This window comes from Uloborus diversus, chromosome 5 (genome assembly GCF_026930045.1).
Source record: "Uloborus diversus isolate 005 chromosome 5, Udiv.v.3.1, whole genome shotgun sequence".
In the NCBI taxonomy this organism is placed as follows: Eukaryota; Metazoa; Arthropoda; class Arachnida; order Araneae; family Uloboridae; genus Uloborus; species Uloborus diversus.
This window is the reverse complement of record NC_072735.1, coordinates 82,732,220-82,751,187: the sequence shown is the minus strand read 5'-3', so window position 1 is coordinate 82,751,187 and position 18,968 is coordinate 82,732,220. Positions and strand designations below refer to the sequence as shown.

Genomic DNA, 18,968 nt, shown 5'->3' with positions numbered 1-18,968 from the left:
AATTTTCACAATTTACATAATTTATTTAATAAAAATTATTTAAAAGGATCAATTTTGGTATGATACACTTCTATCTTCATACTAATATCAACAAATAAATTCAAAAATAAAAAGCACTAGAGGATGATATTAACTTCCATTACATTTGCTACAGATTAAAAACAAAAAAGTTCTCTCAATTATAGTTTTAAAACTAAAACCTTTTCAACAGCATAAAAAGAAAGATTTAAGACAAAACAAATGGTAATATCATCATTATTAAAGCACAATATTCCAAAAAAAGGTGGGGGGGGGGACTGTATATTGCTTTGGGAATTAGAAGGAGCCCTTTTTTTCCGATGCAGAAGAAAGTTTCGAGCATTTAACTTAAAGCAGCACTCTCAGCAAGTCTCAGCATAAAAAACTTACAGTAAATAAGCATAATTGAAACATTGAAAGTTTTGCATTATTATTGATATTATTATTATTCTGTTTGCAATTTAAACCTTTCGGCAACCTAATCCTCATATAAGGTTCTATTTCAAACTCTGTTATTTCGTTTTCAAAATACATCGGCAAAATTACATCCCGTCCCTCCCTCGATGACACAATTCAGTCATGTAAAATTATGAGACCTTAAACCGAGTGTGAGAATTGTTCATAAAAGGTACCATGAATGACACTAACTCAGTCTATTCATTGATGCGATTCGCCTGAGAGGAAAAACTAACTCGTGATTTTAGCTGCTTGATGAACGTTTTTTTTACCTTGATGTAAGAAAATATTTCCCCTTCTTTCAATTTTACATTTATTTGCTGACTTTTAAATTAGCTTTAGACTAATAAATTTTCTTAAAAATTGAAGATAAATATATTAAACCATATATAAGATTCGATTTAAAAAAAAAACAGTAGAAAAGATAACATAGGGGAAAAAAGCATGATTTGAAATCGCATTTTACACTTATTTAACCAAAAATTTAAAAAAAAAAATCACAACTTGATCACAACAGGGTCTAAAAAATAAAATTATGGTTATTAAAATTCTCGGCTTAAACGCCCGCCGTAAATGTTAGCGAAATTTCGTTCAAAACTTCTCCCTCTAAAATGTCTCCTCTTAAATGTTTTTGTCCCCTATCATGTCTACTGCACTCCAACACAAACTCCCATTGTAGAAGTTAATGCGCCAAATTAGCGCCGAACAAAAAACACGGGGCGCCCCACAGGTCTGTAACGAAGCCGCTCGCTAATCAACCCGGGATGCTATCCGAATGCAACAAGACCGGGAACGGATCGGCTCGTGCTTCCACCGAGGGGAGCGAGACGGGGTGGACTGGAACTCGAGTGGGTGCCTTTTATTCTCTTCGCATGGAACAGAACATTTTTTTATTATTTTTTTTGCCAGGGCGCGTGCTCAGAAAACTCCGACATCAGCATATCGGTTCGAGGTTGGTATTAAAAGGAAATTAGCGGCCAAGTGGGCTTGTTATCGTACCGTGCCGTTAATCCATTGTGTTGACTGGGATCTTTATTTAGCAGGGTTCTCTCTTTGTTTGGTGGCGTGCGTCGTCTGTGAACGCCAGAAGAAGATCTGTTCTTACGCCTAAATGAATTTCCCACGAAATAAAGCAGCGTGGTTTCGTTTGTCCGTGACTTTTGTGGGAAGGAAGATCACGTGAAAGTAATGAATTCGACGTCTGGTTAGACATTTGACTATTTTGGACTTTTCAATAAAAAAGAAAAAAAAAAGCTTTCAGACTAAAGATCAAGATTGGCGGTCGCCAATCGCCATGTGGCCAGGGGCGCCCCGATGGGAGGTCACTGTGACCTTCCAAAAATGTCCTCCTTTGGCAAATTTTTTCTGGCGATTCGGCCAAATTATCATTATTTGGCAAAAGTTGCAGTTCTATTCGGCAAAATTTTCACCATTCGGCGAAATTTGAAGTGCCATTTGGCAAAATATAGAGTTCGATTCGGGAAATTGAGAATTTCTGCTTTAGGGGTTCGAGGAACCCCTACGTGTGGCGACTAAATAAAAAAATATGACTACTAAAAGTATTAGTATAAGTCACGATCTGGTCGCCATTTTCTCCAACCCCACTTATACTCTCAGTTAACGTTAATACCATTGATTATATAAATTAACTAAATATTAACAAATTATCCAAACAGTAGAAAATAAGTATTAACTACTAGAAAATCGCCCGTCAAGATATGACGAGTGGAAATAACTTCTACATTTGAACGAAGCAATTGCCTGCTTGATGAGATTTTGATAGTTGAAATTTTAACCCTAACTCCAGTGGACGAACCCAAAACTCCAGTAAATAGCGTTTCTTCAGTTCCCTGAACTGAAACAATCTTACCAGTAAAACAGTTAAGTTACCAGATCGAGTTCAGCCTTGTCATAATAAAGCCTTTCCCTGCATGTTAAACATTACCAAAATATAAAATCATGCTGGGGCGCGAATTTCATTGTTGATGACGGTAGGAGCGTTACTCGATCATTGACTATTATATATATGAGGATGGTCACTCTTTTCTCTCTGAAAGATGAAATTGCACGTTCATGTTTTCTTTGCTTAGTAAAAAGTTTTGAACGTCGTAAATTTATTCTGACATTTTGATCATGACTTTGACTTCAGGTGTGCTGGCGAGTTTTTCTTCCCTTCCCTCCACCCCCTGGAAACAGATTTCAGTACAGATTAGAGATATTAAAATTTTACAGTTTTGATAGCTTATTCATTAATGGCTGGAAAAGAAATTTTTTATCCATTTTTGCAAAGAAAAAAGCACTAAAAGCAAGGAAGTTCTCATTTCTGGGGGGGGGGGGCTTGAGCCCCGACTTACTCCGCTCCCTTCTACATGGGCTCTTTTGCGCACACCCCAACAACCTTATCTCGTTCCGTTTTTCTTTTCTGTTCAGCTGTACATGATTTATTAATACACTTTCATTTTTGAAACTAAAGACAGCTTATAGAAAACTATAACTTGCTCGTGTGCCCTTGTTCCTATTATTGTTGTTATTGCTTTTCTACTCAATTGCACGTGAAAGAACTTTGAAAACGTCCAATAGAATGAACTATCTTCTCTTTAATCGAAATTTGCAGTCCTATGTTCCAGAGTTCTTTCATAAGAATCTTCTTTAAAAATGACAATTGTGCTTCGTAGAAGATTTAACTCTGATAAATACATATAGATTGAAAAAACAACTCTACTGACGTAGCAGCTATTGACGTTTTGTTTTCCAAAAATGTGATTGCATTGCCCTCATTATTTCCATAAATTCAAAAACAATTTTGCATATAGAGATTTTAAAAATTGGCCGCCATTTTCGAACTGAGGTTCTGGTGTTGTGGATTTGTCAGCCTGACATATAATCAGACCATAATAAAGGCAATCTGATGACTGTAAAGTTGAGGGGGGGGGTGCCTACACAGTAGACTGAAAAAGATGTTTTGCGTACACGGTTAAGTTGATACTATGTTGACTTCAAATTGTTGGTCAATTTTTATTCAAAAAATAATGTCGTACTTACTAAGTAATTATTTTAAATTTTGCAAAAATAATGCTTTGTTAATTGACATCAGAATATTTTCAGACATGACTATATTGTTAGCTTAAAAATTGAAATAAAAAATTGAATTGAATAAAGCTTGGAAATATTTCAAATAACTTTTGATTTAGAAGTTAAACCGAACTCTGTTCCAAAAATTAACATTTAATAATGCTACTCAGAGAAAAAGCAAGGCTCAAAATATTGCCGCAATTAACTCAAAATAGGCTCGAGATCGACCGGTTGATCGCGATCGACGAGTTGCCTACCGCTACTCTAAGGCGTTGTGAAAAGGGAGTATTCTTGAACACACACATATATATATATAAACAATTGAACACATATAATAAACTTCTTGAATTTTGATTTCAAATGAAGAACATTCATTTTCTTGTTTTCTTTGGGTTTTTGCTTTTCTAACGTTTCAACTGAGGACAAAAGAAAACCTTGACATTGTCTTGACATTGACTTGAAGAATGTACACAAGTTTTAATTCAGAAAAATTTCGAGATAAAGAATGTTAACTCTTTCACTTTTTCAAAATGGAATACTTTTATAACAACATTCAACCGTTCAACATAATGTATCTTCTTTCATTTGCTTGAGTAAACTGAGAAACACTTTAGTAAACTGAAGTATTTCTATAGGCCGCAGAGAGGAGGATCAATATAATTTAAACCTTTTCAAAAAAAAAGAACATGTTGAAGGTGCGTAAAATTGTGTCCTACTAAGGTTCAAAGGATTTTTTTTTCACTCTTTTCATAAACATTTGAAAATTTGCACCCTTTTTTCATGTTTTGAGAAACGCAGTTCTCCATTTCTAGAAAGATGGCCAAAAATTAAAAATTTTAAAGTACACTCTCTTTTTTTTTGCTTAAGAAAGCAGGGTACATCGCACGAACTTAAAAAAAATCTAGTAGAGAATATTAGTTCATAAAATTTTAAGAATTTATTTATTTATGAACAATGAAGTAAAAGAACAGCTATTCGCAACTCCAGAGCTCGAATACGCTACATTGCGGATATTTACAAAACTGCCGGAAAAACTAAAACATTGCGTTCCACGCGTTCATTTTGGGTAAAACAAACAGTTTGTTATGTGTATTTTTTTTATTTGCGTAATTCATCATTTGGAATCGTCATCCGCAACAGCGTAACATCAAAAATATCTGATATAAACTGTGAGTACACATTTTATTTATCTTGTTCTGAGTGAATTTGAATAAGTATTAGTTTTTCAAATCGATGAAAAAAAGCGGACTTAACAAAATTGACTGGACACTAGGGCCATGCTGAAAAATTACTCTTTTCCTTAACCTAATTCCACACTAATAACTTTTAATCCCATTTAAATAACCTTTGTTACTACATCATCCAACTGAAATGGACAGTATGCAAATAAATTTTCTTCAAAATATTTATCGCTGGATTGAAAAATCCAGAAAGAACGTTAAGAATTTGAACAATAAAAAATAAAAGTTTGGAATTTTTATCGCTAAAATATCGCGCCAATTTGACTTTATTGCTCTGCAAAAGCTGTCATTATCGGTGTAAGAGTTTCGCCAAAAATCTGTTTATAGGGTTATGGTTTTAAAATTGTGTGAAAGAATAATGTATCTTGACAAGATTTCGCATATCAGTTAAATCATTTCCATGACGAATGAATTAAATGCATGATAATTTCTTTTGATATCCAATCATATAGTCATAGAAATAAATTATCTAGTGTTAAATGTTACTCTTGAGAGTCTGTCACGTATGTGCACTATGTGACAAAAATGTCAACAAATGCCGGAAATGTCACGAAACTGGACATAATATGTACTAATGTTTAGAAAAAAAACGGTACAAAATGAAAATGCTGTTCGAAGCAAACCAAAAATTTATGAATTCCGAATTCAACATCGTGAAAATGGCTGCTTCAGAACAACTTACTGTGTGTTCTGCATTAATTTTTTACTTTGGTAATACTTTTTGATTTCGAATCTCTTTCTACATGGGTCAGAATAACCAAGAGACTTTGAAAAATCTTTTCAAATGAATAAAGAACGAAAAATCATACATGTGAACAAAAATTTCTGTCATTTCCTAAGTTTAGAAACAATTTATACGTTACAGCGTGCGTTTGTTTTAGTTTTTTCATCCGCCATTAGACAGTGACTGCAGCGCCCCCTACAGTTTGTTGGAGTTGCGAATTTTTCGGTGCTATTGAGAAAATCAGTGTTAAACCAAATAAATAACAGCTGCGCCCTTCACCTATTTAGAACTCTTTCCAGTATATATCGGTATTAACTTTGAATATTTGAAACTTCTTTCCCAAATTCTAATTCAAGCGTGCATGAGAACGCAAAAAAAAATTTGAAAACAAATATTTTTGATAGAAGTTCGTTAACAACTATTCTGGTTTTGATTCTTTTTTTTTTCTTTTTTGTATTCAATCAATCAACCTAGATTTTTTTTCCCCGGCGAAAAATAGCTCGAAAGTTCAAATGAAGACCGCATTCTTAAACCCTGGTGTCAACTCAGAACAATGTGGATGCTTTGTTTTGGGGAACTATGAAAGATTGGTGACATTAAAGGTAAACAGAAATTGATATGCTTCATTGAATTGATTTCCTACTCCATCAAGAACTGTTAAGCTTTCAAGAAAATTTCTTAATTATAAAAAATAAAATGTACAGAAGTATGCGGAAATCCGCTTCATTGAAAAAAGCAAATTTTAAAAAGTGCTTTAATGTGGCTGTTTACTTCAGTCAAACGTACTACTTTTAGTCACTAAAGTTGATAGAATGAGCAAAAAAAAAAAAAGTAACACGGAGCGAGGAAAATTCTTTGTTTTTAAAACGTTTGATTTTTATTTAATTTTTTTTAAATGTCAGATTTTTCAAACAAGGCGTGACCTTTATGACGTCACAAGTGATGCACTTTGGCGCGTATTCCACTGACGGGCTGAATGCTTACGATTGCGGTCTACCGCGTTTCCACGTTTTGATAATTCAAAAGTGAACTAAGCATTGCACTGTACGCTTGCTATCAACCGTATCTTTGCCAGTACATGTGAGTAAAATGCGAATTAAATATTGCGCTCTCCGTTGATGGCATCAGTGAATTGGATTTGCATTTCAACATTTGTGATGTCATGTGCAGAAGCGTAAAAAATGAAATTGAATCTGCGCACCGGTTTAAAGATTTTTTTTTAATATTGAACTTTGTCAAATTGTTTTAAAAAAATAGTCAGAGCTTATGTTTTTAAGCATGCTCTTTGAGAAAAAAATTTCAGAAACGATCTCATTTAAAAAAAAAAAAACCATAAAGCATAGAACAAACACTATTTCGCAAAATTTTCAAATGACAACTAAAATCAAATAAGAAAATATTTTGCATGAAACGCTTTTGAGAATGTGTTTAAATTATGGGAACCAAAAATTCTTTCCTTAAAAAGCTTGAAGACACGCCTTGAAAAAGTGGATACAGAAAGTACAGTTATCGTTTATCAAGCTTGAATTTTTTGCGTCATATCGCATAGCGGCAAGAAAAACGACACAATTTAAAAAAAAAAGTTTTGTTGAAAATCAAGGTTTTGCGCAATGATAGTTTTAAGTAATTTAGTCTTCAATATTATTACAATGCGTGCAAACAATTTATGATGCGATGTTTACTGGTATATTCTTGTTGTCTAAATTAATAATGCATAGGGGAAGGTGGGGCAAGATGGAATAGCGGGGTAAGATGAGATACTGAAGCTCCTAGGAAAAGTAGTCAAGTAGTTGCGTTGGTAGAATCAGAAACCACGTTGGTCGAATCAACCTGGTTGTGCGCAGCATTTGCAGTGCACAAAGTTTTTCTCTCAATTTTCGTGCGTTTCGCCGTGCTCTTATTTTGTTTTAACACCTTTCCAAGTGTAGTTTGGTGAGTATGATTTTACTAGTCGTTTGTACTCTCATATAATCGTAATCCGCAACTCTAAAGGATAAATTTACAGTTATTTAATGTAATTTTATTTATAACCTGAACTTGAGTCAACAGTGAACACGCCAAATGGTGTCAGTGGGGCAAGACGAGATATTATACGAAGGGCATGATGGAATACTATCTCATCTTACCCCCACATGTATTGCGATTTGTTTCTTATTCTTTTGAGATTTCTTAAGATAGTGAAAAGAAAGACGAATATGGGAATTTGGTCACTAGAATCGATGCAACATGCTATTGAATGCATAGTAAGTGGAGAAATGGGATTTCAGAAACCCGAACTTATAATAAACACTTCATAGAAAAGTGAAAGAAGCTAAAAGCAGCAATTGGACAGAGGTGTTCTTACTGTTTCGACAGCTGGAAAAATTCATTCAAATAAAGAAACCACAAGTTTAGATTTAGTTAAGCCTTTGGGCTCCATGAAAACTATTTTTTCTTTGGAAGAAGGAGATCTTCTTGCGGACTAAAAGAAAGGAACTTTTTGTGGTGAAGGCTCAAAAGGAACGCAAGAAAATAAAAAAATTTAAGCAGAGAGAGAAGAGAAGAAAATGGAAAAATCTATGCAGGAAGAGGAGAAAATTGGAAAGTCTAAGCAGAGAAAGGAGAAGAAAGTATAAAAATCTAAGCAGGACGAGGAGAAAATCGAGGAAAAAAGAAGAAACGAAACGTGAAAAGGGGATTTGTGGATGACATTTTTTCATTTACCCCATCAACTAGTACAGCAACGAAAGTTGGCCAGTCAAAAGATAAAAACAAAAGAATACAGTCTAAAACATTAAAAACAAAAAACTGTACTTAAAGGGAAACCATCCGATTCTTCATTGTCGTCTGAGCCTTCTGATGTCGCATGCCTTTACTGTGGACATTTATATTCCCAATCGACAGAAGAATGGAGTAGGTGCTGCGAATGCAAGAAATAGGCCCATTGATCGTGTGCAGGAGAGGAGGATAAGGACGATGAAGCTGCTTATCTTTATGACTTATGAAAAACCCTGAATCTCATCTTACCCCACCTGGTGGGGTAAGATGGGATTTTGACTCATCTAATTTAAACATGCGTCAACATTTTTCTGTTGGAAATGGGATATTGAGTCAAATTGTATACTTTTATAATACTTGAGAGATAATAATGACATAGTTTTCTAATTGACTTATGAGTTTAACTTGCCCCCATAACTGTTTTTTGGTTAAGTATCTCATCTTGCCCCACCCTCCCCTACTTGAAGTTTGAAGTTCGAAAAATGCTTTTCTAAATTATGAAATTTTAATGATATGTCGCAATTGATTATATTGCTTTTATGCCACCAGGCATCACTTACAGTGGCTCCCAAAAGTGTTCGTACACCTACGACTTTCAATGAAATAGGCCCTTATCCATTGGTTAGAATTAATATTTCGGAACAGGTACTTTATTATAAGATCTATGATCTATTTTTAACAAAACTACATGAAAATTTTTAATAAAACATTAAAACTTAATTTTTTAAAAATCAAAAACCAAAAAGTGCCGGAAATTTTATCTCACAAAAGTCTTCGTACACTTTGAAAAAATGTCAAAAAATTAGTAAATAATCTAACTTTTTACTAAGTTATTATTTAGTAGAATATCATGCATTATCAACAACAGCTTTTAGACGTCTGGGAATAGATTTCATTGTTTTTTCCTTCTTTTTTTTTGAGTAATTTCTGAGTAAGTGTTCAACCGCACTACGAGTCTTACTGTTTCTAGTTCGCTTTTCGTTTCAACGGTGTATTTTCGTAATCTAGCCACCAGATATCTCCAAATATGTTCCATTAAGTTTAAATCTGGCGATTGAGGAGATATTTCTAAGCTTAAGGACAAATTTTGAGGCACCAAACGCGAACGTGTGCTTCTTATCGTTATCTTGATAAAAAAAACGAAGTTGTTTCCGATTACCAAATTTTGAGCTAATAGTTTAAAATTGTTTTTTAAAATATTGAAATGAACAGCATAATTCATTATTTCACCAAAGAATTCAAAATTTCCTAGTCCTGATGCTGAGATGCACCCTCACACAAAAACACCTTCACCTTCCTGATTAACTGATCCAACTAAGTTCTTAAGATTAAATTCTTCATTTTTTTCTTCCATTTACAATTATAGAACAATTTAACCCAAAATGTTGAATTTATTGTCATCTATTATTTAGACGTTGTTCCAAAACATTTTGAGCTTATTTATCATTGATTTTACGACGGAAAGCGTAAGCTTACTGTTTTCCGCACGAACAAGAAAATTTCTGCGGGAAGAGGTCCCATTTAATCCAGCTAATCAGAAACCTTGGCGAACAATTTTAGGTAAAAATTAAGCGTAAAATGTTTCATTCAATTCTGCAGAAACGTTTTCAGTTCTGAAATGTGTATTTTTCATTCTTTTTAGCTGTAAACCTCCGATCACGCTTTGTTAACTTTGCCAGTTGACCTGTTCTTACCTTGTTTTCGATCCGATTCTAGTCTTAAAAGTATTTTTTCAAGCACTTCATTATAGAATGGTATAAATTAACCAATTTAAAGACATTTCAAACCAATTTACGGCTACTGTGAGGGAAAAAAATCAAATTTCGAATTGTGTTTGTTGTTTTCTACGCATACCTGCAATTTTAAAATAATAAGCCAAATATTAGGGAACAAATACACAAAAAATTAAAGGAAAATGACTTTATTGTATCATTACAATGCAAAAATAATAAAAAAACCACATATGACAATTTTAATTAAGAATTTATTCGAAAATATTTCAGTGTACGATGACTTTTGTGGCGTATCTTTTCTCTGTATCATCGTTTTTTGACAAATTTCAAAAATAAAATCTGGCAAAATATTTTGAAAAAAAAAAAAACTACTGGGTTTTATTCAGAATAGCATAGGAATGGTGTGAAAAAAAATTGGACTTCATATTCGAATTCAGTTTTGCGTTATTTTGGTTTTACTACAAAATTTCAAGGTGTACGAACACTTTTGGGAGCCACTGTATGTAAGTTAATTTTTTACGAGTTTTGTGGCAATTGAAATCATTATATTCGGATTTCAAATCAATTGCTCGTACGTTTCTTTCCAAATTTTGAACTATGCCATTTTCTTTGCTTTTCTGAATATTCTTATTGTATTCAGAGTACTACAGAGCGTATTGACATGCATTTCAACTTTCATTCAGCCATCACACTGGCCAGGAGTCAAAACCAAAAATGAAAATTACATCGTTCAGCAAATATTATCGAATGTATTAAAAACTGCGTAAATTCCCTGTTCATCACAAATGGACAGAACTTTCTGGTAAACCTGATTCTAACCCTAATGATTTCAGGTGTCCGAACTCGTAATGAAGGAAAAAGTTAAAAGAGCATTTCAGTTTTGCTCTTCAAACCCCGTTGCGAAACAGTGTACTTGGGGACATGACAAGTAATGTTATATGTCTCTTCAAGACTGATTCAAGACTCCCCCCTCCCTCCTTCCCCCGCTTTCTTTACACATTGACTGAATTTCATTCAAAACCAAAAAGACCAAACAATAGTGGTGCGATTCACAGTTTTTATTGTGAGAGCTCAAATCTAATCCTCTGAGACATTTCTCAGACAAAAACTACACGCAAGAAAAAAAAAAAGAGAAGTTGTGACCATTTCGATGAAAGGCAAGCGAAACGCCTGATTAATAAATTGCTCAATACGGAAGGTTCTTCCAAATTCATTTCTTTTTCAAGCATCGCTTATTTTTGCGATTATTATTGAGTGACGTTCTTTTATGCGTCCAAGTTAATGAGATTTTCTTTCTTTCTTTTTTTTTATTATTATTTTTTTTTTTTAATCTCTCACTTTTAAACTCGTGAAGCTTTCAGCCTGAATCAGTGATAAATGATTGTCTGGGTGGTCTGAGAGAAAGGGGGGACAGCTCGGAGGATGATCTGAACAGTTGAAGTGGGGGGAAGGGGTAGCGAGGAGACCAGCACAAGTGAGAAACTAATTACAAGATATCTGAGTGCGTGAATGCTCGATGAAAAAAGTAACAGCTTCTCAAAGGTGAGTAAAAGCAGTATTTTTTTTTCTTTTGTTTCGAGTTTAGTTAGTAGAGAAACAAAAGAAAGAGGGGGGCGGAGAGCTGTTTATGGAAGATAACTTGCAAAAAAAGTTTTAGGGAATTAGTTTGAGATAGGGGAATTAGGAATTAGTACCATTATTGTTCTAAATGACTAGTAATTAGTCATTTAGATTCGGTTTTTAGCATTCAGTTTTTTGGGTGTTTGGTTTTTTACATCGAAAATATGGCTCAAAAAATATGCATAATATTTCTTCTAAATTCAAAGAAAATTATTTGACTGTTTGAAATATTAATAATTTTAAATATTTTTACTTCAAAAAGAGATACTCATATTTTTATGCATTGCAAACAATTTTAATTAAATGAAATGGAGGGTGAAGACCAAGATTGTGGAAAGTTCTTTTGCCACCAGTGGTGACTAGAAGCAAATGCATTAGTCGCCACTTCTTTTTTTCTAGTTGCCACATTTTTTTGTTGACAAAAATGGAATAGAAATAGAAATAAACAATAAATTAGATTTAGAGTTGCTCTAAAACAAAAAAGTTATCGAACTAATTCGGGGCCTTAACGTTCATTGTATAATGAAGTGTTAATTATACAATCAGAATATTGTTTAATTTTTAAGAAAAATGTTTTCTGCCAAAATTGTTGGTGGAACCAAGGGAAGCCAGGGAGGGTGGTGGCAGAATGGCGAATGATACTAGCATTTTCAGTCGCCAGTTCTTTTTATTTAGACTCAACGTGGCGAGTGGCGACAGCTAATCTTGATGTTTACAACGCAATAAATTAAGAAAATGTGTCGCTCTCCCCCCCCCCCCATAAGATCTAAAATGTGGCTTTGAGATTGCTAACATTTAATTAGCAGTTGATTACAATTCAGTAGGCAATATTCTTTAACTTTTTATAACTACGACCCAAACTCGGTAAGCATCCTAAATAAATTTAGCGCTCTTCGCTAGCAAGCGTGTGAGACCGTTTTACTTCTATGCAAAGCGTCCCCGATTCATTGAATAAGTTTTTAAACTATATACTTATTTTATTGATTTTTGTTGCAACTCTTATCGTGAAATATGAACAACCATAAAATGCTCATGAAAATGTATTATCAAATATGACCCTCATTAACCCACATCCATTTCACTACTTGATTACATTTAAATTTTTATTGAAATCAGTAAATTATCATTAGTATTTGCTTTTCATTGCAAGTGAGTAAAACATAATTTTAGGCTATGGACAGCGAAAATAAAATTTTCATGTTCAATAATACGTAGTTTAATAAATTGTTACTAGTTTGCCCTATGAGTTTCATTGCAATTAAATCAAATTAATAGTCAAATAAATTTATTAAAGACATTAAGAAATTTTAAATATAGAGTTCATCTGTATTGTAGCAAAGTTCTTAAAAATCAAGAAATGTTGAAAAGTTGCAGATACTATTTATTTAAGGAACTGGTTTCATACAGCCATATTCTGAACTTTTTTTCCTTGCTCTGTCGTTGGTTGGTGGGACACGTTTTTCGATAGTTTCCAAAAACAGAAATGAATATTTGTAATTATAAAGTTAATTGTTAAAAAAGTTAGCAAACTAATTTCACGATTGAATTTAAGCAAGCATAGATTTGTGACTTTCGAGCTTTTGAAACTTTTCGAATTAGAACGAATTTACAAGGCTTTCCTTGACTTGCGTAACCAGTTTAAATGCGTTTTTAGCAGCTTTTTTTTTTTATTTTACAATATACTAGTTTTACTATTCTTGATTGTTTAGTTAAAAGTCCATTATGAATTGATTTAATTTGAAACATTCCAAAATCGTACCATTTTTTCGAGAAACATTCTTTTGTTGGGGCAAACCTCTGGAAGCAGTATAAAGGCTTCGCAGATGCTAATCGCAGCATTAGGACACTGCACAGTTAGGTTTGCCTCAACTATAGATCTGACTTCTTCGTTCTAACCACCAAAATTATGGGTTAAATCAAGCAACAACCTTTTCATTCCTATTATTATCATACGCTACTTGACTTGAGTTCAGTCGAAGAAAACCATGAACTCTGACGGTGCTTTGATAAAATATAAAGTATTTAATTAATATCTGAAGAAAATTAAGAATTTCATTAAATTAATGAAATAAAATAATTATGCAATAGTTTAATTAACCCATGCAATAGAAGTTATGAAATTATAAGTAAGATAGAAAATAGTGCTGTGATTAGACACATTATCAGAAATAAAAAGAGATATTCAAACAATAATGGACTTTTTAATCATTTCAAGTGAAAGGAAAAATAAATATTTTAAATTTATTAAGTAAAATATTTATACAATATTTTTATTTAATTAATTTAATTCTGAAACAATATTTCAGTAATGTTTGTTTTTATTCCATTTGAAACAAGTAATTTTCTCTCCAAAACAGGTTAATTTGTGTGTTCAAATATAAATCCTTCCGAAAAAGTATATGATTGAAACATTGTTGACAGTTTAAAAGTAATCGCGAGCAATATAATCGTTCCAGTGTTAAAAGAAATGTTAATCCATAGTAATTTTACAAATGTAAAAGATTCAGTTTTTTTCTGCATGATCCCCTCCCCATATCAATTGATGCACGACCACGACTACTGTTTTTAACTCATAGTTGCGACACAATTTAAAAAAAAGAACTTTCCATTCTTGCCAGATGAAACTGCTACACGGATAATGACTCCCCCCCCCCCTCCAGAAGAAATACTAGAAGCTCGATCACGGTTCTTTTAAAATAAATTACAATGAACATAAACTAAAAAGATAATACACAATATTGAAAATATTTTTTTTTTTTTTTTTTTTGCAGCAATAAACAAATTCGTTGTGCCTCATACTTTTTATGCAGGGGTCACTTTCTATTGTCAGGTTAAAATAATGCAAATAAAGAGTCATTAGCAGGTGGGGAAGTAAAAACCCATTTGTTCCGAGTTCGGAACGAGTTCGATGGAAGCGTGGGAAACACAATTATCCTCCATAAAATTCGTCCTCCCTCCTCGCTAAGCCAGCAACACACCGCGCATATTAATGAGCCTCGACGGAATTACATACTCCGAAAGATCTCAGAATCTGATAACAAAAGGGAAAGTGAGCTTCTTGCTCTGCTTGAGTGTCACAACAACATTCTTGGAGCAACTTCTGAAAAAGAGTCCCTTGACGTCAAGAAAAGGGCCATTCCACGGAAAAGCAGGCATTTTGTCCCCCCCCCCCACCCGCTAGTAATTAACTCTATTTTTCTATTAACACGTTGACTGTCACGGCAATTTTCGGAAATCTGGCCTAAAATGGCAATTTGGTTTAATCACATAATATTATTAAAACCTCTAATTCTAGTGTACAGTTATCATCAAAAAGCATAACAAGTGAAACCACCTACCGATAAAAAACAGCATCCGACAAAAATATGTCGTATATGTACCCAAGCAAAATAACGGCGAGAACCGCGTTATTTCTGTTCAGCCTGTAAAGAAAAGCCAACCTATTGTTTTGAAGAATGTTTCAAGAAATTCCAGAGACAATACAATATTATTTTATCTGTTGAATTTGTATTAATTTTTATAATTATATTTTTGGTCGTTTTTTAATGAATTTTTTGTTTGTGCAAGCCAGCATTGATTTTTCGTTCTTTTCCATGAAGCTATTTATCGATATTAGCACTAATAAATACAGAGTTTAATCGTAACAGCAGAAAAATGACAAGTAAACAAGTACGAGATTAATATAGTTTGGCGTCCTAAAAAAGAACGCAGTCTACAAGTTATCTCATAGTTGACAATCAAAGTGTTAAAAATGTTTAATAAAAAGATTTTTAAATTAGAAATCAGTGCTGAGGAGTCGGAGTTGGACTAATTTTGAGGTTAGAACGAATCGGAATTTTTAAAATTCTTGGAGTCGGAGTCGCTTATTTTCCCTCCGAGTGGCAAAACAACAAAGCTTTGCCATGACTGCGAAATAGGAGTCGGAGTCATGGAGCCGGAATCAATTTGATTTTGAGGCAAAGAAATCAGAGTCAGAGAGAGAAGTCGGAATCTGAATATTCAAAACTTCAGGAGTCGGAGTCGTTCATTTACCTCCGACTGAAAGAAATCACACACATATGAGGCAATGAGAAGCAAAGGGCTCTAAGTGGATATTTTCAAGTTTTTAGTAAAATGCGTTTAAAGATAAGGTCCTAGGCAGGCTTCCATTGAAAAGTTTTTTTTAAATTATGCTTTATAACAGCACCCACCAGGGCTACTTGTACTATCTAGTGCCCCAAGACAGAGGAGAGGTTCGCCTACCATTTGTACTGGTTATCTCTCTTTTTTTTGCCACTTACATCCCTTTGCTTCTCACTGCCTCATCTGTGCTATTTCTAACGCCAAAAGAATTTATTTTTTCAATTACTGCATTTGAAATGAAATATAGAGCAGTCTCTATGGATCTAAGACAGCCCATTATGCGTTTCTTTTTGACACAAAAGCTAAAACATAATGGGGTCGTTTCCAAAATTTTAAAAGTATTTTTTTCTGAAAGAGCATGCTTAAAAACAACGGATTTGACCATTTTTTAAACAATTTATTTAAGTTTAATATTTAAAAAAATTACTTAAATCGGTGCGCTTTCATTGTTTACACTTCTGTCATGTGACATCACAAATGATGAAATGTCATTCAATGTTGCCATTCACAGAACAAAATATTTAATTCGCATCTTTACTCACGTGCATTGGCAACAATATGGTTGATAGCAAGCGTAGAGCGCAATTTTAATTCGCTGCTTGGTTATCATAACGTGGAAACGTAGTAGAACGATGCGACAAAGTGCATCATTTGTGACGTCATCAAGACCACGCCTTGTTTCAAAAATCGGACATTTTAAAAAATTAATTAAAAAAAAACCGTTGGGAAATAAAAGTACTTTCTGGGTCCATGTTTTTTTTTTTTTTTTTTTTGCTCATTCTATCCATTTTAATGACTAAAAGTAGTACTTTTGACTGAAGGAAATCACCCCATTGTAGTAGGAAAGCAAAGCATATATTTTTGTTAATGCGACAATAGAGTCGGAGGATATTTCGCTAGAGTTGAGAAGTCAGAAATGGATGTCCAAAAGTGTGCCTTGTACGTGACAGGTAAACTTGAGTTTTAAAATAACAGTTAAAAAAGACATTGTTAACAATTGCTTGCTTAACAAATCACACAAGTACCTTCTCTAAGTCAACAAATTTTTAACTTTGAGCCCTAAATAATTTGATTAAGAGATAAAATTGTAAGCGACAACTTGTCCTACACGTGACAGTGGAATCATTTCACAGCTTCCAAAATAATCTTCTTGTTCATTAAGCATAACTTAGTTTTTTCTAGATAGTACCTCGCATCTAACGATTTAAAAAAATATTGCTTCTATATTTAACTACACAGCGTCACCTCAGAACAACAGTAAGATATCTTAGTGGTGGATTAGATGTCTTACTGTTGCTCTGTTGTTTTTAGAAGCCGTTCGTCACTTACAGTTTTTTCAGTAAAGATAACGATATATACAAGAAACTTTAAACTACACACAACGAACGCAAGCAGTACACATACATACGCATACACGTAAGAAATGCATGAGAAATATTTTTTGATCTGACAGACCTTATCCCAGAATTCGATGTTGAAAAGATATCAAAACAGGAAAAGGATGCGAGATAACTAAAAATGTGCAAAGACTAAAAATGATCAGACAGTTTTCAAGCTTTTTGAGCTATGAATAATGTATCAGATACATGCCTCCCATCGAGAAAAAAAGAAAAGAAGCGAAAAGAAATAGACGCAGACACAAAAAAAGCACACAGCTGAGAAATGTAATATGCTTCGGATCCGCTCCAATGACTCTGTAGATTAATATATCCCATTGAGGAGAAAAGCCAGAAGAAAAAGTTTTAAGTTTCCCTTGACGTTAGAAAAACTGATTGATATGGAACATAAAAGATTTTTTTCTTCCTTCGCACCATCCCTCCCCGAAATGAAAGTTCCATGTTAATGCTGGCACACACTAGACAAGACGTTCATTTTCACTTCAATTTGCTTCGGGTGTTAATACATTACACCGCCGCAGAAGTTCGCAAACTGTGGACATGTTTCTTCAATTGCCAACAGTGCGAGGGCTTTCGTAATTTCGAGTCTCAATTTCATTTTGAATTCTCCTCTTTTGTTAGGATTTTAGATCCTTGCTCTTTTAAGCACATCCAAAGAAACAACCACCTGACGAGTCAATGAGATTTCGGGAAAAGAGTAACTTATTTTCCATTCGGAAGTGGAGCAGGTATGTTCCTTCCTTGGAAAGGGAGGAATTCTCAAGATTAAAATGCTCAACGAAACAATCGTTACTCATAGGAATCTTTTGGAATTTTCTTTCTATAGCTGTCTTCGAGTGGAGGCGAAGTTTCAGACAAGCTCAAAATTTTGTTCGAATCAGAAGCATTGATATGCATAAAAATTTAAAATGTTGTTGAAAACTTAAGAATAAAAAATCATAACGTGATTACACATCGAAATAAAAATAAATTGGACGAATCCACAAAAATACTGCCTTTCTTTTTACTTTTGAAATTTTTTATGAATGCTAGAAAATTTTAGACATTTGTCCATAACACACAGGGAGCAAATTTACCTTGAAGCCCTGGCTAGGGAAACCGTGAATTATAGACGGTTTAGATGATTGTAACAAAATGTGATTTTGATTTATTTATTACGAGGTATAAAATCAAAAGTGATGAATAAAGTGCACAGCTACGTGGCTTTTAACATTAAAACAATCTTTTTTTTTTGCTAGCTTGTATTTTGTCTAGGTAGTTAACACTTTCAGTGTACCTAAACCAGTAGCATATGCAATGACGTAAAAGGTGCGTAAAGCAACTCTACAGCACTTTGATTGTAACGTTCAGGGGGGGGGGAGTCCTACAGATGTGTGGGGCCTACAGTCCTGAAACTTCTGAAACGGGTCTTGATAACACAGCATTCACCTACTCCTTATTTAACTTCTTCGTTTGAGCACAGGGTAGACTGACCCAAAAAAAGAGCACTTAAGCACGATTTCATTTCAAAAGTTCATAATGCCGTTGAAATTTGTTGCATTTGGTACATGACATGAATGAAAGTCACATTTTCTCATTTAAAATGTAGATACAGAGAATAACATTTTCTTAAAGAAAAACTTCGTTGTTTTGTGATAAAACATTAACTTGCGAAAAAAGCCGGGGAAATTTCCGAAGTGAATAAAATCCGACAGTTCTAAAACATCAAGGAAAATATAGAAATCAAATTAATAAGCTCTATTTTGGATATTCTATATATTATCACACACAAAAACTTATATGAGGTAGTGAGAAGAAAAAGGGATGTAAGGGCCAAACTTAAAAATTC

General features: G+C 33.6%; 1 protein-coding gene across 1 annotated transcript in view; it reads left to right on the top strand.

Annotated features, from left to right (window-relative positions):
* Positions 1–18,968, top strand: part of LOC129222486 (transcription factor AP-2-epsilon-like) — an 85,136-nt gene that overhangs the window by 28,496 nt on the left and 37,672 nt on the right. The gene's annotated exons all lie outside the window — the stretch shown is intronic.